Genomic DNA, 22,831 nt, shown 5'->3' with positions numbered 1-22,831 from the left:
GTCTCTGGACTAGCTCTATAACACATCTCTCCCCTCACCAATTTCATCTCCTAATTTTTAAAACTCTGAATTATAGGATCATTTCTAGATTTCACCTTCCAATTCGCCTTTTTAAGTACCCCACATACACCTCCCTGCTCTAATTGTAATTTTAAATATTCAGACACCGTTTCCATTTAATCTCCCCCATTCTTGACCTATGGTTGCTCTCTTTCCATGACTGCTCTTGTTCCATAATCCCTCAAACCCTGTAATACCCTTGAGACAATACCCTTGAGAAGATTTCTTGTGGATATTTAAATGTCTGCACAGTCACTATTTTGATTGCTTATCACTATGGAAGGTGGTTTATGTTTCGTTTTCTCTTTCCTCTGTTTGGGGAGTTGGGCACTGACACACCTTAGTTGGCTCCCAACTTTAATCCAGTTTTCATAAGAAACAGGGAAAAAAGGACAAATCAGATTTTCTGCAACTTCACTTTTCTTTGTGGCAAAAGCCACATCTGGATTCCAGCCCTCTTCTCTTGTATTATAAAGGGTGTGTCTAGGGTGAAGCATTCCTTTACCTGTCAACTGCCCTTGGATGGAACTGTCCTTCCTTATCTATATTTTCCATATGAGAAGCACCAGTTGCCACTTTCCAGAAGTAGATTATTCTTTGGTTACATATGCTTTGGTCATTTTCATTGGATTTGGAAATGAGGAAGTTAAATTGAGGTGGTCAAGTTATCTTGAGCTGAAAATCTCTCTTGTTCAGTCATTCTTTAATCTGGGCTAATCAACTCTAGTTCCTTTAATCTGCCTGCATGTAGTTTATCCCTTTAATCTTCTTTAATAGTCTTCCCTAAGCCCTCTCTAATGTCATTAATGTTCTTTTATATAAGGTCACAAACACTGGAAAGAATTCTCTCAATAGGAAAGAATATTACCCAGGGATGCAACCGCATTTTCACCCAATAATTGTAAAGGCCTTATTCCACAACCTGCATTATGTACAGTACAGAGCAGAGGTTCAAAGCACTGCTATTATCAGTGTGACTTTGGCCTTGCAGAAGGATAACTGTATGTCCTCCAAACCCTGGTGGCCTTTGCATCCAGACACAAAGCTACCACCTGTCTCCTATAATTACATGGGGCCAATGGACAATGGAATATAGTCCTGGTGTAGTTCCAGACAATGGAATGTAGTCAGAAGTGACGGGCAGCATTTGTAAGTCTGGCTTCTAAAATTTTACTGCATAATCCTTTAAATAAACCCATTCCCAACTCAAATAGAAGTGATGGGTAAAACGTGGCATTCTACTCTTCAGCTCTCAGAACTTGTGTGTTTCTCCAGGTTCCTGTGACCTCCTGGACGATCCACTTCTTGTTCTAGTTCAGCCACTGCAACGGTCGAACGATTCTATGTACGAATGGGACCAAGGAGAACAATCCTATGTGCGAATGGGACCAAGGATAAACATTGTTTATCCTCCTGGCTAAACGATAAAGTGAGTTCCATTCTGTGGAGTAAATTTCCACCATTGGGAGACAGAAGACAGAAGGGGACTCAAGAGATGAATTCCTTCCAATCTTCCAGGGAATTCCCGGGTGGCCCAGTGGTTAGGACTCTGCGCTTTCACTGCCAAGGGCACGGGTTCCATCCCTGGTCAGGGAACTACAATCGCACAAGCCGCACAGCACGGCCAAAAACAAAATTTACAGTGTAACTTTCCAATAGCATCTCTGTTCTGCCTGCAGACGAGCCACCAGGCTGAGTAAGTACAACTATTTATCCAAGTGGTTATCTACACAAGATACAAGATGTTATCTATATATCTACATGATTTGTTGTGGAGTAGAAGCCCACACAGTAAAAGAGCCTCTTGCAACCTTCTCATCCTCACTTCCTTCTTCCCTCACCCTTACTTCCTTTTTCCCTCACCCTTCTGCACCTTCAGAATAAAACATCTAAACATAATCCTTTCCTCTGGCTCTGTTTTCCAGTGAAGACGGAATAAGACACACCATTTTCCGGAGAATATGCATTTTAAAAATTATTAAATCCTTAAGAAAAGGGAACAAGAATTTCATTGAGAATTCTCACTGATAATTATTTTCATTTCAGCAGAGAATTTCCAATAGCCTTGAACCCTACTGCCCTGCACAGTATGTTATCCATATGTTCACTCATTGCCAATGTTGGCCTGAACTACATTGGATCATCAATAATCACAGGGGTAGAACCATGAAAGCAACATGATCCTTTGAAACATGTCCCATAGTGCCCGCATGCCACAACTACTGAAGCCTGTACGCCCAGAGCCCGTGCTCCACAACAAGAGAAGCCACTGCAATGAGAAGCCCGCGCACTGCAAAGAAGAGTAGCCCCTGCTCGCCACAACTAGAGAAAGCCCACACACAGCAACGAAGACCCAATACAACCAAAACTAACTAACTAAATAAATTTATATTAAAAAAAAAAAGAGAGCAAAAGAGAACACTTCGGTATTTATGTGTGTCAGTTAAGGATCATTGGTTGTACGCAACACAACTATTCCAAACTTGAGAGAAAAGCTAAAATGATTAAAAAGGAATGGGTGTAGTGCATGAAATTCAAGGAATCACCAAAAATTCAGGGCAGAAATGAAAAGGCATAGGGCAGCTCCAGGGACTCTATGTAGCAGGAGATAATAATTTCCCTCATACATCCGTACCACTGCTGGGACAAAGGAGAATCAACTCTCTTCCTTTAGTCTAGACAGGATTTCGTGTCCCAGGGGAACATTCAACGGGTCTAGTCTTGGTTGATGCTCATTCTTCGACAAGGGTCAGAAAGGTCATTTGTATTCACAGCCCCACCAGAACCGCACACAGTCTAGCAGATGTGATTCCCCAAAAGAAAGTTACAGTGATGCTTCACTAAGAAAGAGAAATGGAGAGTTGGTGGCAAAAAAGGAAACAAAAGAACACCATGTCTCTCTAAATTGGCTTGCCTTGTTCCATCAGCTGGCTGATCACCATGATTCCCAGTGTGGACACACATCCCCGTCTCTGAAGCTGGGAAGGATTTACCCCCTGTGCCATTTCCCCTCTTGCCTCTGTATTTTATCCTCCACTAGGTTGGGCATTACATACCATTACTTCTTTGGCCACAGGCTACGAGAGCAGCAAGGACTCAGCTGAGTCAGCAGGTGGTCCAGGCGGGCGAGGTGCTCAGAGAGGCATGTCCCCTGCCATCAATTTTCTAGTTTTCGATTATTGCTCTCTGTTTCCACAATGTTGAAATGGTGCCATATTTTAGTTACAGCTCTTTCAAGAAACCTTTGCTGTTCTTTTTGCTGTTACAGCCTGCGAGTGGCTCTTTAAAAGAGCCAGTGTCTTTTAGAGGATGAAAACAATAGAACAGCAGATTTTAACATAACTGCTATGAAGAAATCTGCTATCTGGGGGAATATGGTTGTCACTTCTTGATTTTTGTTTCTACGGGAAGGACCATCTAACTAAAGAGGAGTTTTTTTTCCTCCTGTAATAAATCCATATATCATATTTCACATGTATGAGGACACCGTGTATAGATCCCATTTTACATAAATCTCATATCCGATCTGACCCAACATGTGGCCTGGGGGCTATTAAACTCTGGTGTCCTGGTCTCTCAGTTTTGCATCTGATTATCCTTTTGACAAATGTCACATGTTTCCCCCTCCCCGCAACCATAAAGGAGTCCAGATGCCCACGTGGCAAGTAAAATCACGGATATTCCCTCTCTCATCCCATATTAGACTAGGACACAGAACAGGAGTCACCCAGGATATTCTGTAAAAGGGTAGGAAATAAGTATTTGGGGCTTAGTGGGCCACAGGATCTCTGTGAAAACAGCCATAAAGATAGATAAAGGAATGAATTAGGCTATATTTCATTAAAACACTATTTACATAAACAGGCAAGAGGCCAGAGTTAGCCCAGGGGTTGTAGTTTACTGACCTATGGCCTAGAATTCTGCCTTCCTCACTAATACATTGAGTTCTGACCACTCCATCAACAATAATAACAAAAATAATTCCTATCTTTTAAACCTTATTGTATATCTATCTACTATATATCTATGCATCTTGTGCAAATGTATTCATCTCCATAACAGCCCAATAAGATAGTTATCTCCATTTTACAAAACAAGAACTAAGCTTAGTTAGCTAATGTGGTCAATATCTCCAAACCTTCCAAACGAAGATTTGGATTTTGCAGTTTTAGCCGTTTTAGTCAGGATGGGTTGGACTATGCCACAGTAATAAGCAATCCCCAAATCTCAGCAGTGCAAACCAACAAAAATCTATTTCTTCCTTAAGGAAAGTCCAGGCAATGCTCCAGGTCAGTTGCCCGCTGTGTAGCTGTCCGCTCCAGTCTGCTTGGGACTTATGTCACTTCTGCACCAACATCTTCTCCCATTTTCCCTACAGTAAGAGGGATCTAGAGAAGAACTTCTCAAACTTGAGCACACATACAAATCACCTGGGAGCTTATTCAAGTGAAGCTTCAGATACAAGAGTTTTGGGGGTAGGGTCTCAGATCTGAATATCCATCACTCCCTGGTGATGTTGGGGTCTGGTGACCACATTCCAAGCAGTAAATGGTACCCTGGCAAGAAAATGATTATATATGGAAAGACAGACATCTGGTCAGCATTATATTGGCCAAAACAAGTCACAGGGCTCTGCATAACCTGAAGAGCATAAGGGAGGGGCCTTTATTCCTTTCATAGGGTATAAAGGAAGCATGTCTCTTGGGATACAGTTGTAATATCTACTCAGTTCAGGCTTGGATGACTTCAAACTCTTTACCCATGTCACTGTGTTACACTGCTTATCCCGCTGACAGATGGAGATCAGTTCTGACCCCCATCCCGTTAGCCTGGAACGCTACCTTTCCCTTCGAGCCCTCTCCCTTCACACTGCATCCTTATGTCCTAACCCCGTGCTATGCAAAATGTGGTTCCTGGTCCAGGAGCATCAGAATCACAGGGAGATTGCTAGAAATACAGAATCTCAGGGTCCACTCATGACCAAATGAATCAGAATCTGCATTTTAACAAGATCCTTAGGTGACTTGCATGTACATTAAAGGATGAAAATCGTGCTCTATGAGTTAAGCTTTTATAAACAACAAGGTCCTACTGTATATCACAGTAGGACCATATTCAATAGTCCAACACAGAGAACTATATTCAATATCCTATAATAAACCATAATGGAAAAGAATATATAAAAAAAAGAATGCATGTATAATGGCATCACTTTGCTGTACAGCAGAAATCAACACATTGTAAATCAACTATACATCAATTAAAAATTGATTAAAAATAATTAAAAAGAAGAGAAAAGAAAATCATACTCTAATCCACCCCACAGACAGCAGACTTTCACCTGTGGGGAAATTGTCCAGCCTACGAATGTTGCCGAAAATGACCCTCATTTTCCACCATAGCCTGAATCCAGCACAGCAGGTACTTTAAAAATCACACTTGAAACCCAGGGAGCCTACTGAGAAAAGAGGCAATCCATCTAAGTAGACCCTAACGCTAACCCTAACCCTAAACCCTAACCCTAACCCCTAAACCCTAACCCTAAACCTAAACCCTAACCCTAACCCCTAACCCTAACCCTAGCCCTGACCCTAACCCTAAACCCTAGCCCTGACCCTAACCCTAAACCCCTAACCCTAACCCTAAACCCTAACCCTAACCCTAAACCCTAACCTTAACCCTAAACCCTAACCCTAACCCTAACCCTAAACCCTAACCCTAACCCTAAACCCTAACCCTAACCCTAAACCCTAACCCTAGCCCTGACCCTGACCCTAACCCTAACCCTAACCCTAAACCCTAGCCCTGACCCTAACCGTATATTCCATATATGTGTTATATATGTAACAGTTCATGATGTTCGTTTTAAATTAAAGTAACTTATCTTATGAAGAAGCATTTATTACCAGACAACTTTTACATGCCTTAATATCCTATGATATTCAAGTGTAGTCATATAACTTCATACCATTAATCTTTTATTTCTAAGGATAGCCATTAAATGCCACGCGCTGAGCTCTAGGCATATAGCAAATAGTAAATGAGCCTTTGGTATCCAGAAATGCATAATTTCATTTGTAAATAATGGAACCTCAATAGATGGAAAGAAGTGTTCTAGCAAAGAGGTGTTCCGTGTGCTATGAAAGCACGTGAGAGACTAAGAAAGGCGACCAACACTACTGAATGGCAGCTATAAATCACGCGTTCTACAAAGTACTTTCATATCTGCTTCTGCCTTTCCATCTGTCAGCAACCACCCTGTGATGTACGATTATCCTCGTAACGCCAAGGAGGACACTAGTCTCAAGGATATGAGGGAATTAAGACTCCCAAGCCCTCTGGTGGAAACATGCCAAACACTGGGGAGAGGTACAACCACTCTGGACATTAATTTGGCACCACCAAGAACTCGGAAGGTGCAAATACTCACGGCCCAGCAGCATATGCCCCTGCTCCCAAGAACTGCCTCATCTAAAGCAGGATGGAGACAGGCATTCAACTCTAGGCGTAGCCAACTCCCAAATCTCTGCTTTGCATGACCTCCTGCTTTGTCATCTTCCTTAATCACAGACCAAAGGGCCAGGAAATCCCTTTAAAAACTATTATCTTAACATCCCTGCCTTCAAACATGGAGGTCAAACTCTCCTTGTCATTTCGCTAGATCACTCTATTCCCGCAATAAATTCTTGCTTCTCTTTCTTATGCTCCTGCTGTACAGCTGGACCACACAATTACTTCATCTCCACTCTACCCTTTCCATAAATATTGCCATTTCTGCAAAATGGGAGGTCTCTTGGTGTTGAGAATGAAATTAAGGGAGAGATCTCCAAGTGCTACTTCCTGTGTCCCATATGTGACTTGGGCACTCCATGAAGTGAATTTCTAGGTGAGTCAAGTTTACAATTATTAGCCTTTTGAGACTATATTTGCATTGCCTTGGGCGGTCAAATGAGAATACCTCATTTGACTAGAAGTACATTTCAGGTGAAATGATGAACGTGGCATACCACTCCTGCTGTCAGTTGCTAGCCCTGTGTATGAGAGCCGCTGAAAAGCTCCAAGCATGTCAAGAGATGGCTTATTCTAGCAGGCATGTGTGAGGGTATAGCCTTGTGATTCACGATTACAGCCCTTTCCAAGAAGGACTAGCTCCTCTTTGGACCATGACTCCCAGACATCGGATCCACCTACACTCGCCATCTGATTGTTATATTATGCTGATATGGTGCCCCAGCAGTAGCAAAGCTTTGCCATGCTGTTAGATACCGAAAAATCAGCCTATCTTTGGATTGTCTCAATGCATGGACTTGCTCACACAGTTGGGACACGTCAGTTCCTGAGAACTGTTAGCACCCAGCATCTAGCCTTCAAGCACCAGTATGAACACCAGATGCACATTCCATGGTGCATCCAAGGATACATTTTCACTTCACTCTTACATCTCTTTAGGTTAAATTCAAAGTTGGGTTGAACTATCCTCTGGACTGGATAGATGCTATGGGTTTTTTTTTTTTAACATCTTTATTGGAGTATAATTGTTTTACAATGGCGTGTTAGTTTCTGCTTTAGAACAAAGTGAATTAGTTATACATATACATATGTCCCCATATCTCTTCCCTCTTGCATCTCCCTCCCTCCCACCCTCCCTATCCCACCCCTCTAGGTGGTCACAAAGCACCGAGCTGATCTCCCTGTGCTATGCGGCTGCTTCCCACTAGCTATCTATTTTATGTTTGGTAGTGTGCTATGTTGACAGCAGGTTCAGAAATGAACACTTCCATCCTTATGGACAACCTCATATCAGCTAGTCACCCGCTCTCTATCATCAATTCAGAGAATATTCTGCATTCAGCATCCATCTTCCAGAGACTATTCAGGCATCAGCAAAGATGGTGGAGTAGAAAGACCCTGAGTTCTCCTCCTCTCACAGGTACACCAAAATCACAACTATTTGCAAAACAGCCATCCATGAAAAAGGCCGAAACCTACCAGAAAAGATCTTCTACAGCTAAAGATATAAAGAAGGAATTACAACCAGATGGGTAAGAGGAGTGGAGTTGCAACATTGTCAAGTCCGATACCCCTGGGTGGGTGACCCAGATAAAGGAGAATGATTTCAATTGTACAGGTTCTCCCAAAGGAGTGAGAGGTCCAAGCCCCATGTAGGGCTCCACAGACTGGGGGTCCTGCACTGGGAAGAGGAGCTACCAGACGGTTGGACTTTAAAGGCCAGTCGGGCTTACTTTCAGGCGTCCCAGAGGTAGGGGGAGGGGAGTAAGAGGAACAAACTACTATGAATGAAATAAATAAGCTACAAGGATATATGATACAAGACGAGGAATACAGCTCATATTTTATAATAATTAGAAATGGAGTATAACCTTTAAAATTGTGAATCACTATCTTGTATACCTGAAACTTACATAATATTGTAAATCAACTATACCTCAATAAAAGAAACAAACAAGAGTATTCGAGTTCAAAAAAATAATAATGCACCTCCCTCTTAACGTATCATCAGAGAGGTGTTCTGGTTTGGTGATAAAATTCAATTCTAATGGGTAGGATGCTTTTTTGAAACCATATTTCCCTGGTGTGGATTTGTAGAGTAGAAATGGCCAAATCGGGGAGGGGGGGAGCAGGGGGTGGGACAGAGATCCAAGTTTAGCTCCCAGGGCGAGCATGTATAAGCAAGCTGGACTTGGACAAGTTACTTATTTTCTGTGGAACTTTGAGTCCTCATCAAAGATTCCTACTCACGGGGTTCCTTTAGGATTCAGTGAAGAGCTTCCCTATCTTCCCTATCTCAGACACAACCTCATAGGGTCTGTGTGAGGATTCACTGATGTGAAACCTTCTCTCACCCCAAACAGGTGACACACTCTATCACAGAATCTGACCGCGGGCTAGATATTTGAACACAGGATTGTTAGAGAGAAATGGAAATACACGCTTACCGAACGCATGGTAAAAACCCTCGGTAAACTGTAAAGTATTACGGGTGTTAGTTATTGCTGTTCAGACACACAGCCACGAGCTCTGCTGATTCTGTGAAGCAGACCATAATTGGCTCTGGGCCCGCTGGAAGGTGCACTTGGGACAGGAGAGCAGTCCCATGGGACAGTATGAATATGGCAAATATGTTTAGGTGAATTTACAGTCTCTTGATTTCCCTGGACGCCAGAAAGTATGTTGTGAACAGTTTCCCAAACACCTATTTGAATGGCAACGGAAACTAGGCAAAATAAATGGACATACTTGGCTTTATGCTACAACCCTGATTTATGTATGTGTTTAGATGCCTACATGCAAGGTGCAGGACTCCTCACCTACGACCTAGGAGGTGATCACGGAAAAATTCGATGACAAAGCTCTTCTGATTGGTCAGCAATACCACTCTTCTAACTGACTGACAGGCAGACGCTTTCATTGTGTTAATGGTGACTCCTAGTCCTCCGTATCAAATTCCACCTATAGCAGTAAGAATGCCAGACAGCACCGTCCTTGATCGTCCATTTAATGTCTTAAAATAAAAACACTATGTGTTCATCAGGAAAATATAATTTAACAAGCAAACCCACATTTTAGATAATTTCCCTAACACAGATGATTCATTAGAAGGAAGCAATGTAATGCCTCCATAAATAATGATTAAATGAAGATATACAAGGGAGAATTATTGATTATGGTAAAAAACAAACAAACAAACAAACAAAAACAACTGAGATCAAGACAAGTGACCGATGTCGAGTATTGTTTAATAAAATAGTCCTAGTGTCAGATCATTTTAAGTTCCCTCTAATTTTACATATTTTCTTATCTAGGAAAAAAGGGAGAGTGGGGATATATTCTGACAGACTTGAATTAACCTGAAAAAACTGTTTTAATCAGCACAAAAGTTTTGATTGGAACTTTTAGGCCTTTAACATTGCCTTCAGGAGGACAAATTCCCAAGCGAGTTGAGAGTACTTTTAGAACATTCCTAAAAAAAGCAAACCAAAAAACTGTAATACTTGAGAAGAGGTGCAAATTTCAACTTTACTACAATACTTGAATGAGTAAAAGTTAATAGGTTACAATGAAAATATTTAACTTAAAACAGTATTATATGTGGTAATAATTTTATGTTGTGTTCCGAAAGATTTCTTTGGTGTTTTACATATTCTTCACACTAAAAATTAAAGCAAATGGTACTTTTCATTGTTTTACATAATTGGCATGCTTCTTCTCATAATCCTGTACATAACCCCATACATTAATTGTGTTTACATGTCAACTAGACATATATTAGTGCAAAGAAAACCTAACAGAGGGCTGGTCCCCACAGCACTTTTAAGCCAAGACAGAAGACCCTCAGTAACCTCTGCCAAATAAGCTGCAAGCTACAGTACAATGACTAAGGCAGAAATTAACAGTCACTGGATACACAGGTCAATGCCATGAGCTCTCACAGACTCTCCTGCCCTTCCCAATCTCCCATAACTTTCTGCTCACGTGGTAGACCCGCATGATCCCACCACCTGAGACTGACAGCCACACACCCAATCTCAGGCCTCTCCCAGCAGTTGAAGACCTGGTAGAACCATCAGGCCCCAGCAGCTCCTAAAAGAGGCCAGGGTAGCAACATAGAGATGCAGATGTCAACACCCTACAGGGCACCTTGGAGCAGTGGGAGATGGAAGACAGTCAGCACACAAAGTTCTCTCTCCTCCTGTTCCAAAGCACACACCGGCCACACCGGCCACCCTGAGCCATCCTGAGCCATCGCTGTCCCGCAGCTTCATCTCTTGGGCAGGTAGAGAAGCAGTGGTGAGAAAACCCAGCTACCTCTGCTTCCTGTTCTCTGCTGCGTCCGTTCCCTATAGCTCCTCCCTCAGGGGCCGTGATTGCTGCTTCCAACAAAGCATCAGCCAGCACTGTGCCTAAGCTTTGTTTTTAGAGAACCAGGGCTAAGACACTTGGGGGTCTGTCTGTTTATTTTTCTTTGTCTCCACGGCAGGTACAAAAGCATGGATGAAAAGATGAGAGGGTCTACTTTGAAATCATAGGATTATATCTGCAGCATTTGGCCTCAAAGTCTGGGCCTGAGGCTCTTTGACATATATGGCCTGTACCTTCAATACCTAATTATTGTTTACCCTAACAATATCCACGCATGCTAGGTTTTTATTGTTTTTATTTCACACTTCTGAGAGTCACGACATGGAGTTTCTTTCCCAACGGAGCAAATTTAGCAGGTTATAGAGTCAGATCTTCTTATTCTGCCTGTCATGTTCTTTTGGTTGTGTGGGTCTCTCAGTTGAAGATGGATGAGGAAAAACTAGAACACATCCAAAAAAGAGTGTCCTGCATACCATTTCAGAAATGACATCAAACTGCCACAAAAAAAGGCCAGCCAAGATGCACAGGTTAGACTCAATAGTTGTTTTACAATATAGGAAGTGTCACAGCCTCAGTCTTATTATTTAGCATTTTGTAATGCCAACCTACACACTCAAAGAAATTTAGAGAAATTGTGTTGCTTTATACCCAATAAAAGACTAAACAATATGAAAGTTATATGTGAGCCTCATTTATGACCCAATCCATCCTGAAAAAAAACAAAACAAACAAACAAACAAACAAAAAACAGTCTAAAGTAGAAACTCTCTACCATATGATCCTGCAATCCCACTCCTGGGCATATATCCAGAAGAGAGGGAAACTCTAATTAGAAAAGATACATGTGCCCAATGGTCACAGCAGAACTATTTAAAAGAGCCGAGACGTGGAAGCAACCTAAATGTCCATCAACACATAAATGGATAAAGAAGATGTGGTACATATATACAATGGAATATTACCCAGCCATAAAAAGAATGAAATTTTGCCATTTGCAGCAACATGGATGGATCTAGAGACTGTCATAGTGAGTGAGGTAAGTCAGAAAGAGAAATACAAATATCACATGATATCACTTATATGGAGAATCTAAAAAAATGATACAAATGAACTTATTTACAAAACAGAAACAGACTCACAGACATAGAAAACAAACTTATGGTTACCAAAGAGGGGGCGGATAAATTGGGAGTTTGGCATTAGCAGATTCAAACTACTATATATAAAAGAGACGAACAACAAGGTCCTACTGTATATGTATAGCACAGGGAACTATATTCAGTATCTTGTAATAAACTATAATGGAAAAGAAAAAAAAAGAAGAAACTTTCAAATAGCTTCTATTTTTTGTACTTCTAATAAAATTGCAACAGGTTTGCATTGTTGGTAGCCTTTAAAGAGACGTAAGCGGTATAGTCCTCAGAATTGTGAATTTTAAGATAGAAAAAAAGCAAGCCAGTTCTCCAGAAAGAACAAGAGTAAAGTGTCTAAAATTGCCCTGCAGTCTTTAATTCGATGCTCAGAGGAGCTATCTGTATTATTTATGTTTTTGTCATAGCTAAAAATTCATTGCCATCTCCAGTGTCACGAAGCTTTTCCTTTACATCTTCCTCTAGGAATTTTATAGCTTTAAGTGTTAGGTTAATCCAGCTGGAGTTAATTTTTGTGTATGGTATAAGATAAGGGGTCAAGTTCTTTCTTCTGCAAGGGGATATCCAGTTTTCACAGCACAATTTGTTGAAGAGACTGTCCTTTCCCCATATCATGTGTATTTGTATCAGTACCACACTGTTTTTTTTTAAACATCTTTATTGGAGTATAATTGCTTTACAATGGTGTGTTAGTTTCTGCTTTATAACAAAGTGAATCAGTTATACATATACATATGTTCCCATATCTCTTCCCTCTTGCATCTCCCTCCCTCCCACCCTCCCTATCCCACCCCTCTAGGTGGTCACAAAGCACCGAGCTGATCTCCCTGTGCTATGCGGCTGTTTCCCACTAGCTATCTATTTTACATTTGGTAGTGTATATATTTCCATGACACTCTCTCACCCTGTCACATCTCACCCCTCCCCCTCCCCATATCCTCAAGTCCATTCTCTAGTAGGTCTGTGTCTTTATTCCCGTCTTGCCACTAGGTTCTTCATGACTTTTTTTTTTTTCCCTTAGATTCCATATATATGTGTTAGCATACTGTATTTGTTTTTCTGTTTCTGACTTACTTCACTCTGTATGACACACTGTTTTGACTACTGTACCTTTGTAGTATGTCTTGAAATTAGGAAGCATGAGACCTCAAAATTTGTTCTTTTTCAAGGTTGAAATCTTTTTTCAAGATTTGTTCTTCTTCAAGATTGTTGCTACTCAAGGTCTCTTGTGATCCCATATGATGTGAATTTTAGAATTTGTTTTTCCTACTTCTACAAAAAAAACACCATTGGAATTCTGATAGGAGTTGCACTGAATCTGTAGACCGTAGACTGCTTTGTGTTGTATGAACATTTTAACAATATTAAGTCTTCCAATTCTTGAGCATGGGAGATCTTTCCATTTTTGTGTGTCTTCTTTAACTTCTTTCATCAATGCTTTGTCCTTTTCAGTACACAAAGTTGTCCACTTCCTTAAGTTTATTCTTAAAGTATTTTATTCTTTTCGATGTGATTTTAAATGAGGTTGTTTTCTTAATTTCCTTTTCAGAGTGTTCATTGTCAACATATAGAAAGCATCTGATTTTTCCACGTTGATTTTATATCCTGCAACTTTGCTGAATTCATGTATTTGTTCTCATAGTTTCTGTGACAAACCTTGAAGGTTTTCTATGTATAAGAGCAACATTTGCATTTTTTATCCAGCATCTTTGTGTTACCACACTTGTCCCTGTGGTCCCTGAAGAGACACTGTTTCTGTAGTACACAGCCCTACAAAGGCACCTGCATAATTGATTCATTACTTTAAAAAAATCACAGCAACAGGGTGAATGAGATTAGCACAAACCCAAACGGTTGGATGGCTGAGGCTTCAGAGCCCTTCACTGAGACCTTTGTATAACGATCCAGAGCTGGGAGAAGGGCTCCTGCCTGCCTGCCTGGCTGATTCCCCACCAGCTGGCAATGATGGGCTTTTATTCACATCCCAGGATCAGAAACAGAAAATGTATTCAGAGAGCGCCATGGGGAAAAGGGAAAGCAAAAACACTCTAGCATCTTTGGCAGGCTCATCTATTCTCCAAGTCACTTGTTCAAATGAGCCAATTTTCTTCTAGTGCTGGCTACTTAACAGCTAGACTTTTTCTCTTGCAGTCATGGGTTTTTAACCTGCAGCACGGATGGAATGCCTGAACTTGCCTGTAGATCTTCCGAAAGCAGCTCCTCCCCTCAGGAAAATTTAAACTGGCGTCAGAACCGTGACACTAAAATTCCCGAGGGGCTGAAATATTACAAGTTCCGCTAGCTGATACAAAATTGGCTGGGAGATTAAAACAAAGATCATATTCCCAGCGTGGGAAGAAATATTACCCTGAATAATTTAAAGAGCGCTATCATAAACTGGCAGGAAATGAAATTCAGAATTGCCCATCTCCTGGCACTGAAATTAAAAGAAGCTGCAGAGGGATAAAGGAGGGTAGAAAGGCAGAAAAAGAGTATTATCACCTAAATCCTTGATCTTGCTGATCTTTTCCTTTGGGGTAGAACTTGGTGAGTGTAGACATTAAAAAGATTAGAAAGGGTCCAGTCAAAGAGGAGAGAAAGGAAACCTAAAGGATGCTAGCCTGAGTAGTAAGTAACCTTTCTCTTGTTGGTAACAGGCAAGACCCACTCCCGGACTCCTCCTCCAGGTGGGGGCCACGTGACTGAGTTCCAGCTGAGTGTAAGGAGACTTGCTGGGCGACACCAAGAAAACCTTCCAGATGACCAACCCCCCCGCCCCGCCCCATACCCTTTGCACTACACCCACTTGAAGCCACAGCACTGAGAACTTTGAAGCTACACATGGACGACCAGTGGTTTCCTAAGATGCAAGGTCTGTGGGTCCCGAATGCCTGCTTGGGGAGAAGCTGCCTGCCCATCAAGCACACCCGCTGTGGTCTTTACAGGAATGAGAAATGAAGTTCCATCATGCATTGGAGTCATTACACGTGTTTGGATGTGCTTTAGTAGCTAGAATTCCCTAACTAATGCAGTATCTGAGTACCCTCAGATAGGATATCCCACGTGTGGGAGATTCTGTTTACTCATCAGCAAATAACTTTATTAGGAGGAAATAAAGCAAGGAAAAAAAAGATGTTTCTTAAGCCAGAATCAGTATCACCATAACCTTCATGCACATGAATGTAAAAATTAGATAATTCTCACGTAAGTGTGCACCTGAGATTTAAATACTATAGTTCATTGATTCTAAGCACCATATATGAAATTAGTATGTGTCTTAACAATTGATGGGCATAGTCAAAGTGATATTTAAAATTTTTTTCTTAGCGGTATTTTAAATAAAGCTACAACTCTCAATCTGCGGTCTTAGATTTGATCAAGTGGCATGCTGTCTGCTGGATTCCAAGACTGTAATGGCCATAGTCTCTGTTCCTACAGGATTAAGCCATGCTTCTCTGCGTCCTCCAAGCTACATTACCCCAGAAAGCTAGGATGCTACACGGTCAACGTCAAAGGAATGAAATCTGGCTTGGTCTGGTCCCACTGCTACATCCTCAGGGTAGGAGACTGTCAAGACATCACAGGACAATAGGACCGTCTGATTTCCCTAAGCTAAGTGTACTCTGAGACTCAAAATTTTAATATAATGATTTACAGAAAGGTATAATTTTGTCCTAGCAGTAGCAGTGCGGACACATGGAAATACTGCGTAAGGATAAATCACGGTCATCTCATAAAGCTCCAATCACACACTGTAATTAGACAATGACTCATTTCTATAAATCTGGCTATGAGTATTTTATATGTTTTACTGATCATACCATAATATTAAATATACAACACTTCAACCGATGGTTGATATCTGCTCTAAACATAATTTCTAGGAGTGAAGATAAATATGTAGAAATACAAATGTGGCCTTATTATCTACTCTCCCAGGACAGATAATCAGGATAACTTTTTTTTTTAATGTACAAGAAATCTTTTACTCCTTCAGAGAACTCCTCGAAGCAAATCCCATCTGGAGATGGCACAGAAAGCAATGCTCCTTGCCCAGGCCTGCTGCAGTTCTTGCTGACAACTCAACCTAACACCCAATACTGACAAAACAGACATCATCAGGACTACGGCCCCAGGCCAAATCTGGCATGCTGCCTGCTTCTAAACAGTGCATGAGCGGAGGATTTTTTTTTTTTTTTTTTGCATTTTCAAATGTTTGGGGAAAATCAAAAAGAATAACATTTTGTGACATGTGAAAATTCTGTGAAATTCAAATTAGTGTCCATAAATAAAAGCAGACTGAAATACAGCCATATTTGTTTCTGCCTTGTCTCTGGCTGCTTTTGGACCATAAAGCCTGAAATGTTTAATATCTGATGCTTTACAGACAAAGACCTAAGCCTTGCTACTCCAAGGAACTGAAGCAACGTCACCTGGGAACTTGTGTGAAATACTGAATCTCAGGCCAGGCCCCAGAACTGATTTAGAATCTGTGATTTAAGGAGATCCTCAGGTGACTCACGCCAACATTAAAATTTGACAAGTCCACCCTAAAGAGAATGGATATCCTACACATTCATCAAGAAAGGGATGTCCATTTGAGGCAATGCAAACAAACTGATTCATATCTCACAGGAGTCATAGGTATTTTAGTTAAAAAATAAATAGTAAATGATGAGACGTTAGTTTTCATGCGGCAAAAAATCTGAGAAAATTTTAGATTTAACCCTGAACACCTTATATTGTCCAATACAAAATGGAAAGAGAGAATAAATATAAGCCTAGATGAGTTTTCTAAAGTGGACACTAGTTTAATCACAGTTGGGTGTTTTTTTGTTTTTCTTTTTTTTCAATTGACCTAAACTGTTCCTTGTGGTAAAGATGTGAATAATTAACCAACAGAGCCATATAAACAACTTCATCTGTGTGACGGCAGAATTTACAGGAGAATGTATGTTCTAAGGTTGTGAGCCTCAACAAAACGCACTTCCATGGGCCATGGATCAATAAGACCTATCAGTCAACATCCATTTATCCCAATAAGCAGTCTATTAGGCTTTTCCCTTTGACACTTCAGCTGGTCATTTCATTACCACTGGACAAGGATTTCTTACAGATGACCCAAAGATTCGTGAGGAGTGCAATTTAAACATTTAACATTCTGTTTTTCTTAGATTTAAGCCCCTGTTTCTTCTGACGGTGACCCAGGAATTTCTTCTCTGGTCATTAATCACAGAGGAACAGCTGACAAGATGAGGACTGTTAACTTTTCCTGCTATAACTGTTAACGCATTCCCTAGACAAGGCTGGTATTTAGCCCAGATTATAAGGGATGACCTCCAAAAATTTTCACTTACCAGGCTTATTATTCACCAATACCTATGTTTCCTGTTTCTACATTAGGTGAGCAACTCCAAAAGGCCAAACCTTCAAAATACTGGGGAGGAAAAATGTTTGTAGAAGATAGTAAGAATCTAAAAAAGAGTGGATATATGTATAACTGATTCACTTTGCTGTACAGTAGAAAGTAACACAACATCGTAAATCAATTATACTCCAATAAAAATTTTAAAATAACAACAAAAAAATAATGACATCCTGTGAAATCTCCCAAGATAAAGCAGTCATACTTAACCAATCAAGTCCACTCACGTAACAGTCATTAAATTGATTTGCATAGAAATCAGCTGTCACGCACTATTGACAAACTTAATCAGTCATCCATATCTTTCCTTAATTCATGACAGTGTGGTGATGTATGCCCACACGGGGGTTTTCTGATTCAATTTTTACCAGTGGTGATGGCACCATCAGTTTGGGTCTAGATCACTATGGCCTCATTTATGATACATCGCAGTGAGTTTGCCCTGCAATCATTCTTCCTATCCCTCCTGTTACCAGAATGACCGTTGTTCTGCCTCTGACTTAATGCCGAGCCCTACCTCATTCCGCGGGGGTGACTTGGAGACAAGAATACTAATGCTGTCCATCACCACAGCTGTTTCCCCTACAGTGTTAAAGAAATCCCCATGGCTTCTACTGAGTCATTTGTTGGAAAAACATGTATTACTAAGTGTTCTGATTTCCATTTTAAACCTTTACAGTTATTAATGCAATTCCTGTAATAAATAAAAGATTTATAAGAATAACCATACTCTACACTGGCTCTCCCTCAATGGAAAAAAATACAAGAAGGAAATGGACAGTCCAATGTTTTCAACCAGATTGAAAATTGATGTGAAGTAATTCATATTCACCTAACTAACCGTGATATGTTGAAATCCGTGACGAGGACTGTAAATTCAGATTTATGGATTAGTCCCAGTGATGGAAACCAATGCTAGCTAACTTAGGATAAAAAAGAAAAATAATCATCCATATGATCCAGCAATCCCACTCCTGGACATATATCTGGAGAAAACCACAATTCGCAAAGATACACGCACCCCAATGTTCACTGCAGCTCTATTTACAATAGCCAGGACATGGAAGCAACCTAAATGTCCGTCTACAGAGGAATGGATAAAGAAGATGTGGGGGGGGTGTGTGTGTGTGTGTATATATATATATATATATATATATATATATACACACACACACACACATACATACACACACACACAAACATAATGGAATATTACTGAGCCATAGAAAAGAACAAAATAATGCCATTCACAGCAACATGGATGGACCTAGAGATCATCATCCTGAGTGAAGTAAGTCAGAAAGAGAAGGACAAATAACATATGATATTACTTATACATGGAATCTAAAAAAAAAGGTAAAAATGAACTTATTTACAAAACAGAAGTAGAGTCACAGATGCAGAAACAAACTTATGGTTACCAGGCGGTAAGGGGAGGGAGGGATAAATTGAGAGATTGGGATTGACTCATACACGCCACTATATATAAAACAGATAACTAATGAGGACCTACTGTATAGCACAGGGAAGTCTACTCAATACTCTGTAATGAGCTATATGGGAAAAGACTCTTATAAAGAGTGGCTATATGTATAACTGATTCACTTTGCTGTACACCTGAAACTAACACGACATTGTAAATCAACTATACTCCAATAAAAATTAAAAAAAATAAATAAATAAAGTAAGTAAAGTAAAATAAAGTAAGGTCAGAGAGAATTAGAGCCAATGCCCAACAAGGAGTGAAGGCATCTCAAACATGCCAGCGGCAGGGACTGGATGACTGCTTCCTTTGGGTACAGCTCCTGGGACGAATCCACTGCAGCCCTTTCTGTGCTCTGTTTAATATCCAAAGTCCCTAAAGAGAGACTCCAACCACCCTAACTTAAGTTACTTGTTCACCCTCTCATGATCCCATGAAGGTTAAGGGGGCTGTCTTAGCTCATCCCCCGCAAAAAAGAAGCCAGGATGCTATCACTGAGAGAGCAACAAGTGAATGGATGACAGGTGATCAAAACAAAAACTCCCAGAAAATTCCTTGCCTCTCTACCATCCAGAAAACCCACGTCTTCAGAGACACACTTTCAAAATTGTCCACCGCCTAACATGTAGTAGTCATGCACGATAAGAACGGCTCCGGAAGAGAAACATCACAGCCTCGCCACCTGGCCAAGAGTCCTGAGATGTGGCTGTGCTCCCCGGCTTTATCTAGATCCCACAGCGACGTTCAACAACACAGGTGGTAAGTGAGACAGTAACCACCACGGCCAACGTACCCTACCATTTAATGTATTTAATTAACACATGCAACTGTATTTAATGTTTTCAATTAAAACATGCAACTGTGTAAGACAGAGCATGCATTTAATTAAAACAGGCAACTGTATAAGACAGAGCAAGACAGGAAATAGGAATGGAACCTACAGGCCCACGTGGTATCTTTCGCCTGCATCTTTTCCTACTGTTCAAGTCCCTCTTGATGGTAGGCAGCACTCGTATTCACGAGGGCTCATTACTTGGTGGAAGGAGGCCACCGGAAGCCACCCGAGCCCTGCTACCCAGGCAGGGGGAGGCTGTCGTCATTCATCCGGACCAGGCTGCCGTTCCAGGGATCCCACTGGGCTCCTCCCTGTCCCCTTATACAAGAATCACATGTCGCCGTAAGCGTCCAAGTCAGCGACCCCATACAACACTCCAAACACCCAAAACAGAGACACGATAGCCCCAACCCCAACAGGTAGACATGGAAACCTTACCTTCACGATGTCTGCTAAAAGTGTGTCTAGTCGGAGAGGCAGTTCATCACTGCGTCCGGAGTTCAGTGTCTGCTTCAGACAAGCTCAGAGCCAACTGGAGGAAAGACAGATATTTTCTGAATGGGTCTTTAGAGAGTCTCATGAACAGAGAGAAAAAGAGTGAAAGTGAGAGAGAGACAGAAAGAGGCTGATAAAGAAAAGCATACACTAGTTTGATGATTATCAAGGTAGAGAAAATATCTGGTTAGAAATATTTTGAGCATTTGCAAAACGTTACGCGTTCTTACCTAAAATTTTGCAATTCCTTCTCACCTTAATTTTAACGTATATTTCCTTTCATTTTACATTTTATTGAGTGTTGTGTGTACTATATGGTAGAAACTTTACTTTTCTTTGTACAAAAATTTTGTGCATTCTTTCTCCAAGACGCTTTCTCACCTTTTTTAAGGAAGAGTCTCCTGTTACAGTGGTGCAGTTTTTCACGTGACACTTTGAAGTGGAGTTGTTCCTCTGTATTGGGAATTTCCCAGAGTCCTCTGTAGAAGGAAAAATAATGTATGTTTATTTTTTATTTTATTAACCATTTTTTAAAATTGAAGTATAGTTAAATTACTATAAATGGTGTCTTAGTTTCTGGTGTACAGCAAAATGATTCAGTCATATATATATATATATATATATATGTGTCTGTGTTCTTTTTCAGATTCTTTTCCATTATAGGTTATTATAAGATATTGAATATATTTCCCTGTGCTATACAGTAGGTCCTTGTTGTTTACCTTCTTTATATATATATTAGTGTGTATATGTTAATCCCAAACCCCTAATTTATCCCCCCCTTTCCCCTTTCATAACCATAAGTTTATTTTCTATGTCTGTGAGTCTATTTCTGCTTTGTAAATAAGTTCATTTGTATCATTTTTTTTTTAGATCCACATATAAGTGGTATCATATGATATTTGTCTTTCTCTGTCTGGCTTACTTAATATGAGAATCTCTAGGTCCATCCATGTTGCTGCAAATGGCATTATTTCATTCTTTTTATGGCTGAGTTAGTATTCCATTGTGTATATGTACCATATCTTTTGTTTTTGGGCCATGCCATGGGGTATGTGGGATCTTAGTTCCCCAACCAGGGATCGAACCCATAACCCCTGCAGTGGAAGCACAGAGTCTTAACCACTTGACCCCCAGGGAACTCCCTGTACCACATCTTCTTTATCTGATCATCTGTTGATGGACACTTAGGTTGCTTCCATATCTTAGCTATTGTAAATATTGCTGCAATGAACATTGGGGTGTGTGTATTTTTTTCAGTTAGAGTTTTCTCTGGATATGTGCCCAGGAGTGGGATTGTAGGATCATACGGTAACTCTGTTTTTAGTTTTTTGAGGAACCTGCATAATGTCCTCCATAGTGGCTGCACCAATTTACATTCCTTCCAACAGTATAGGAGGGTCCCTTTTTCTCCATACCCTGTCCAGTATTTATAAAATGATGAATCTTAGATGGTAAGTACACTTATAGGATTAAAGAAGTAATTAATGGTAATAAATATAACAAAGGACTTATACCATATACAAGAAGCAAAAATATCTTTGCTAAGTTTGTTGTGATTATTTTGGCTATGCTCTATGACAAAGAAGGAAAGATGAGGAGTTAAACTAATGGAAAATTTATAATAAACCATAAGCCTATGGATTTATATGTGATTATTGCAAAGAGTGATATAAAAAGAGTATAACAGGACAAAACCAATTACCTGTTTATTACTAGAGAGATGTGCTGAGCAGGAAAAAGGATATTTGTGTTTTGCAAGGCTCATAAAGAGGCAAACAGTACTGATTCATGGGTGCAGGATTTGAGTTAGCTGATGTAAACGACCAAAAACGCTCTTTTGGGATACCTAGAATTCTTCATGTTTGATTTATCACAACTGCATTCTTTATTTTATAGCAGTGTTTACAGTTTACTGATTTACTAGTAAACAGGTTCTTCCATTTGGGGACAGCATTCTGCTTATAAATAAACCATAAAAATCATAAAATTAATAAAAAGAACAATAGCAAGGGAAATTTGGGCACAAAATTGAGGTAATAAATTAAGCCACATTTATCCTTTGACGTGTTTTTATGACCCAGACTGTGTTTTATGACCCAGAACCCTGACCTTTTGTTGTAAATGAAATACTTCTCCAGTTGATATTCAACCAGTGCACGTGAAATAAAGTTAAGTATTAACATCGCTAACAGGATTCTGTGCCTAAAGGTGATAAGCCCTTGTTTGAAATATTAATTCAGTGTTTGATTTACTATCTCTTGCAGGTTCCATCATTGCATCTGTGTATTGCATCTGCTTCATCAAATGCCTAAATACTCAATCCCCAATTTTTCCTATAATCCCCTTGCAGACAAGAACTGTACCAACTTATTATTAAGACAACTAATACAACAGCTACTTAGAGATGGGGACAAAATTATTTGAGAAAGTTTCTGATCCATTCCTGATTCCTTTCGCTGAGTAATATGCATGATCCTAATTCAGAGTCTATGTTTTGA

The 22,831-nt window shown here is 40.3% G+C and overlaps 1 protein-coding gene across 1 annotated transcript in view; it reads right to left on the bottom strand.

Annotated features, from left to right (window-relative positions):
• The window catches only part of LOC309653433 (steryl-sulfatase-like), a gene marked incomplete at its 3' end in the record, with an annotated part of 633,880 nt that overhangs the window by 166,256 nt on the left and 444,793 nt on the right, over positions 1-22,831 (bottom strand). Inside the window, exons 13-14 of the transcript XR_014259158.1 lie at positions 20,712-20,809; positions 20,274-20,367 (exon numbers count right to left, since the gene is read on the bottom strand). The remainder of the gene's footprint in view (positions 1-20,273; positions 20,368-20,711; positions 20,810-22,831) is intronic.

The sequence above is a fragment of the Balaenoptera physalus genome, assembly GCF_965194825.1.
Source record: "Balaenoptera physalus genome assembly, chromosome: Y".
NCBI classification, from domain to species: domain Eukaryota; kingdom Metazoa; phylum Chordata; class Mammalia; order Artiodactyla; family Balaenopteridae; genus Balaenoptera; species Balaenoptera physalus.
The sequence above is the reverse complement of the archived record's forward strand: the minus strand, read 5'-3'. Positions and strand labels throughout refer to the sequence as shown.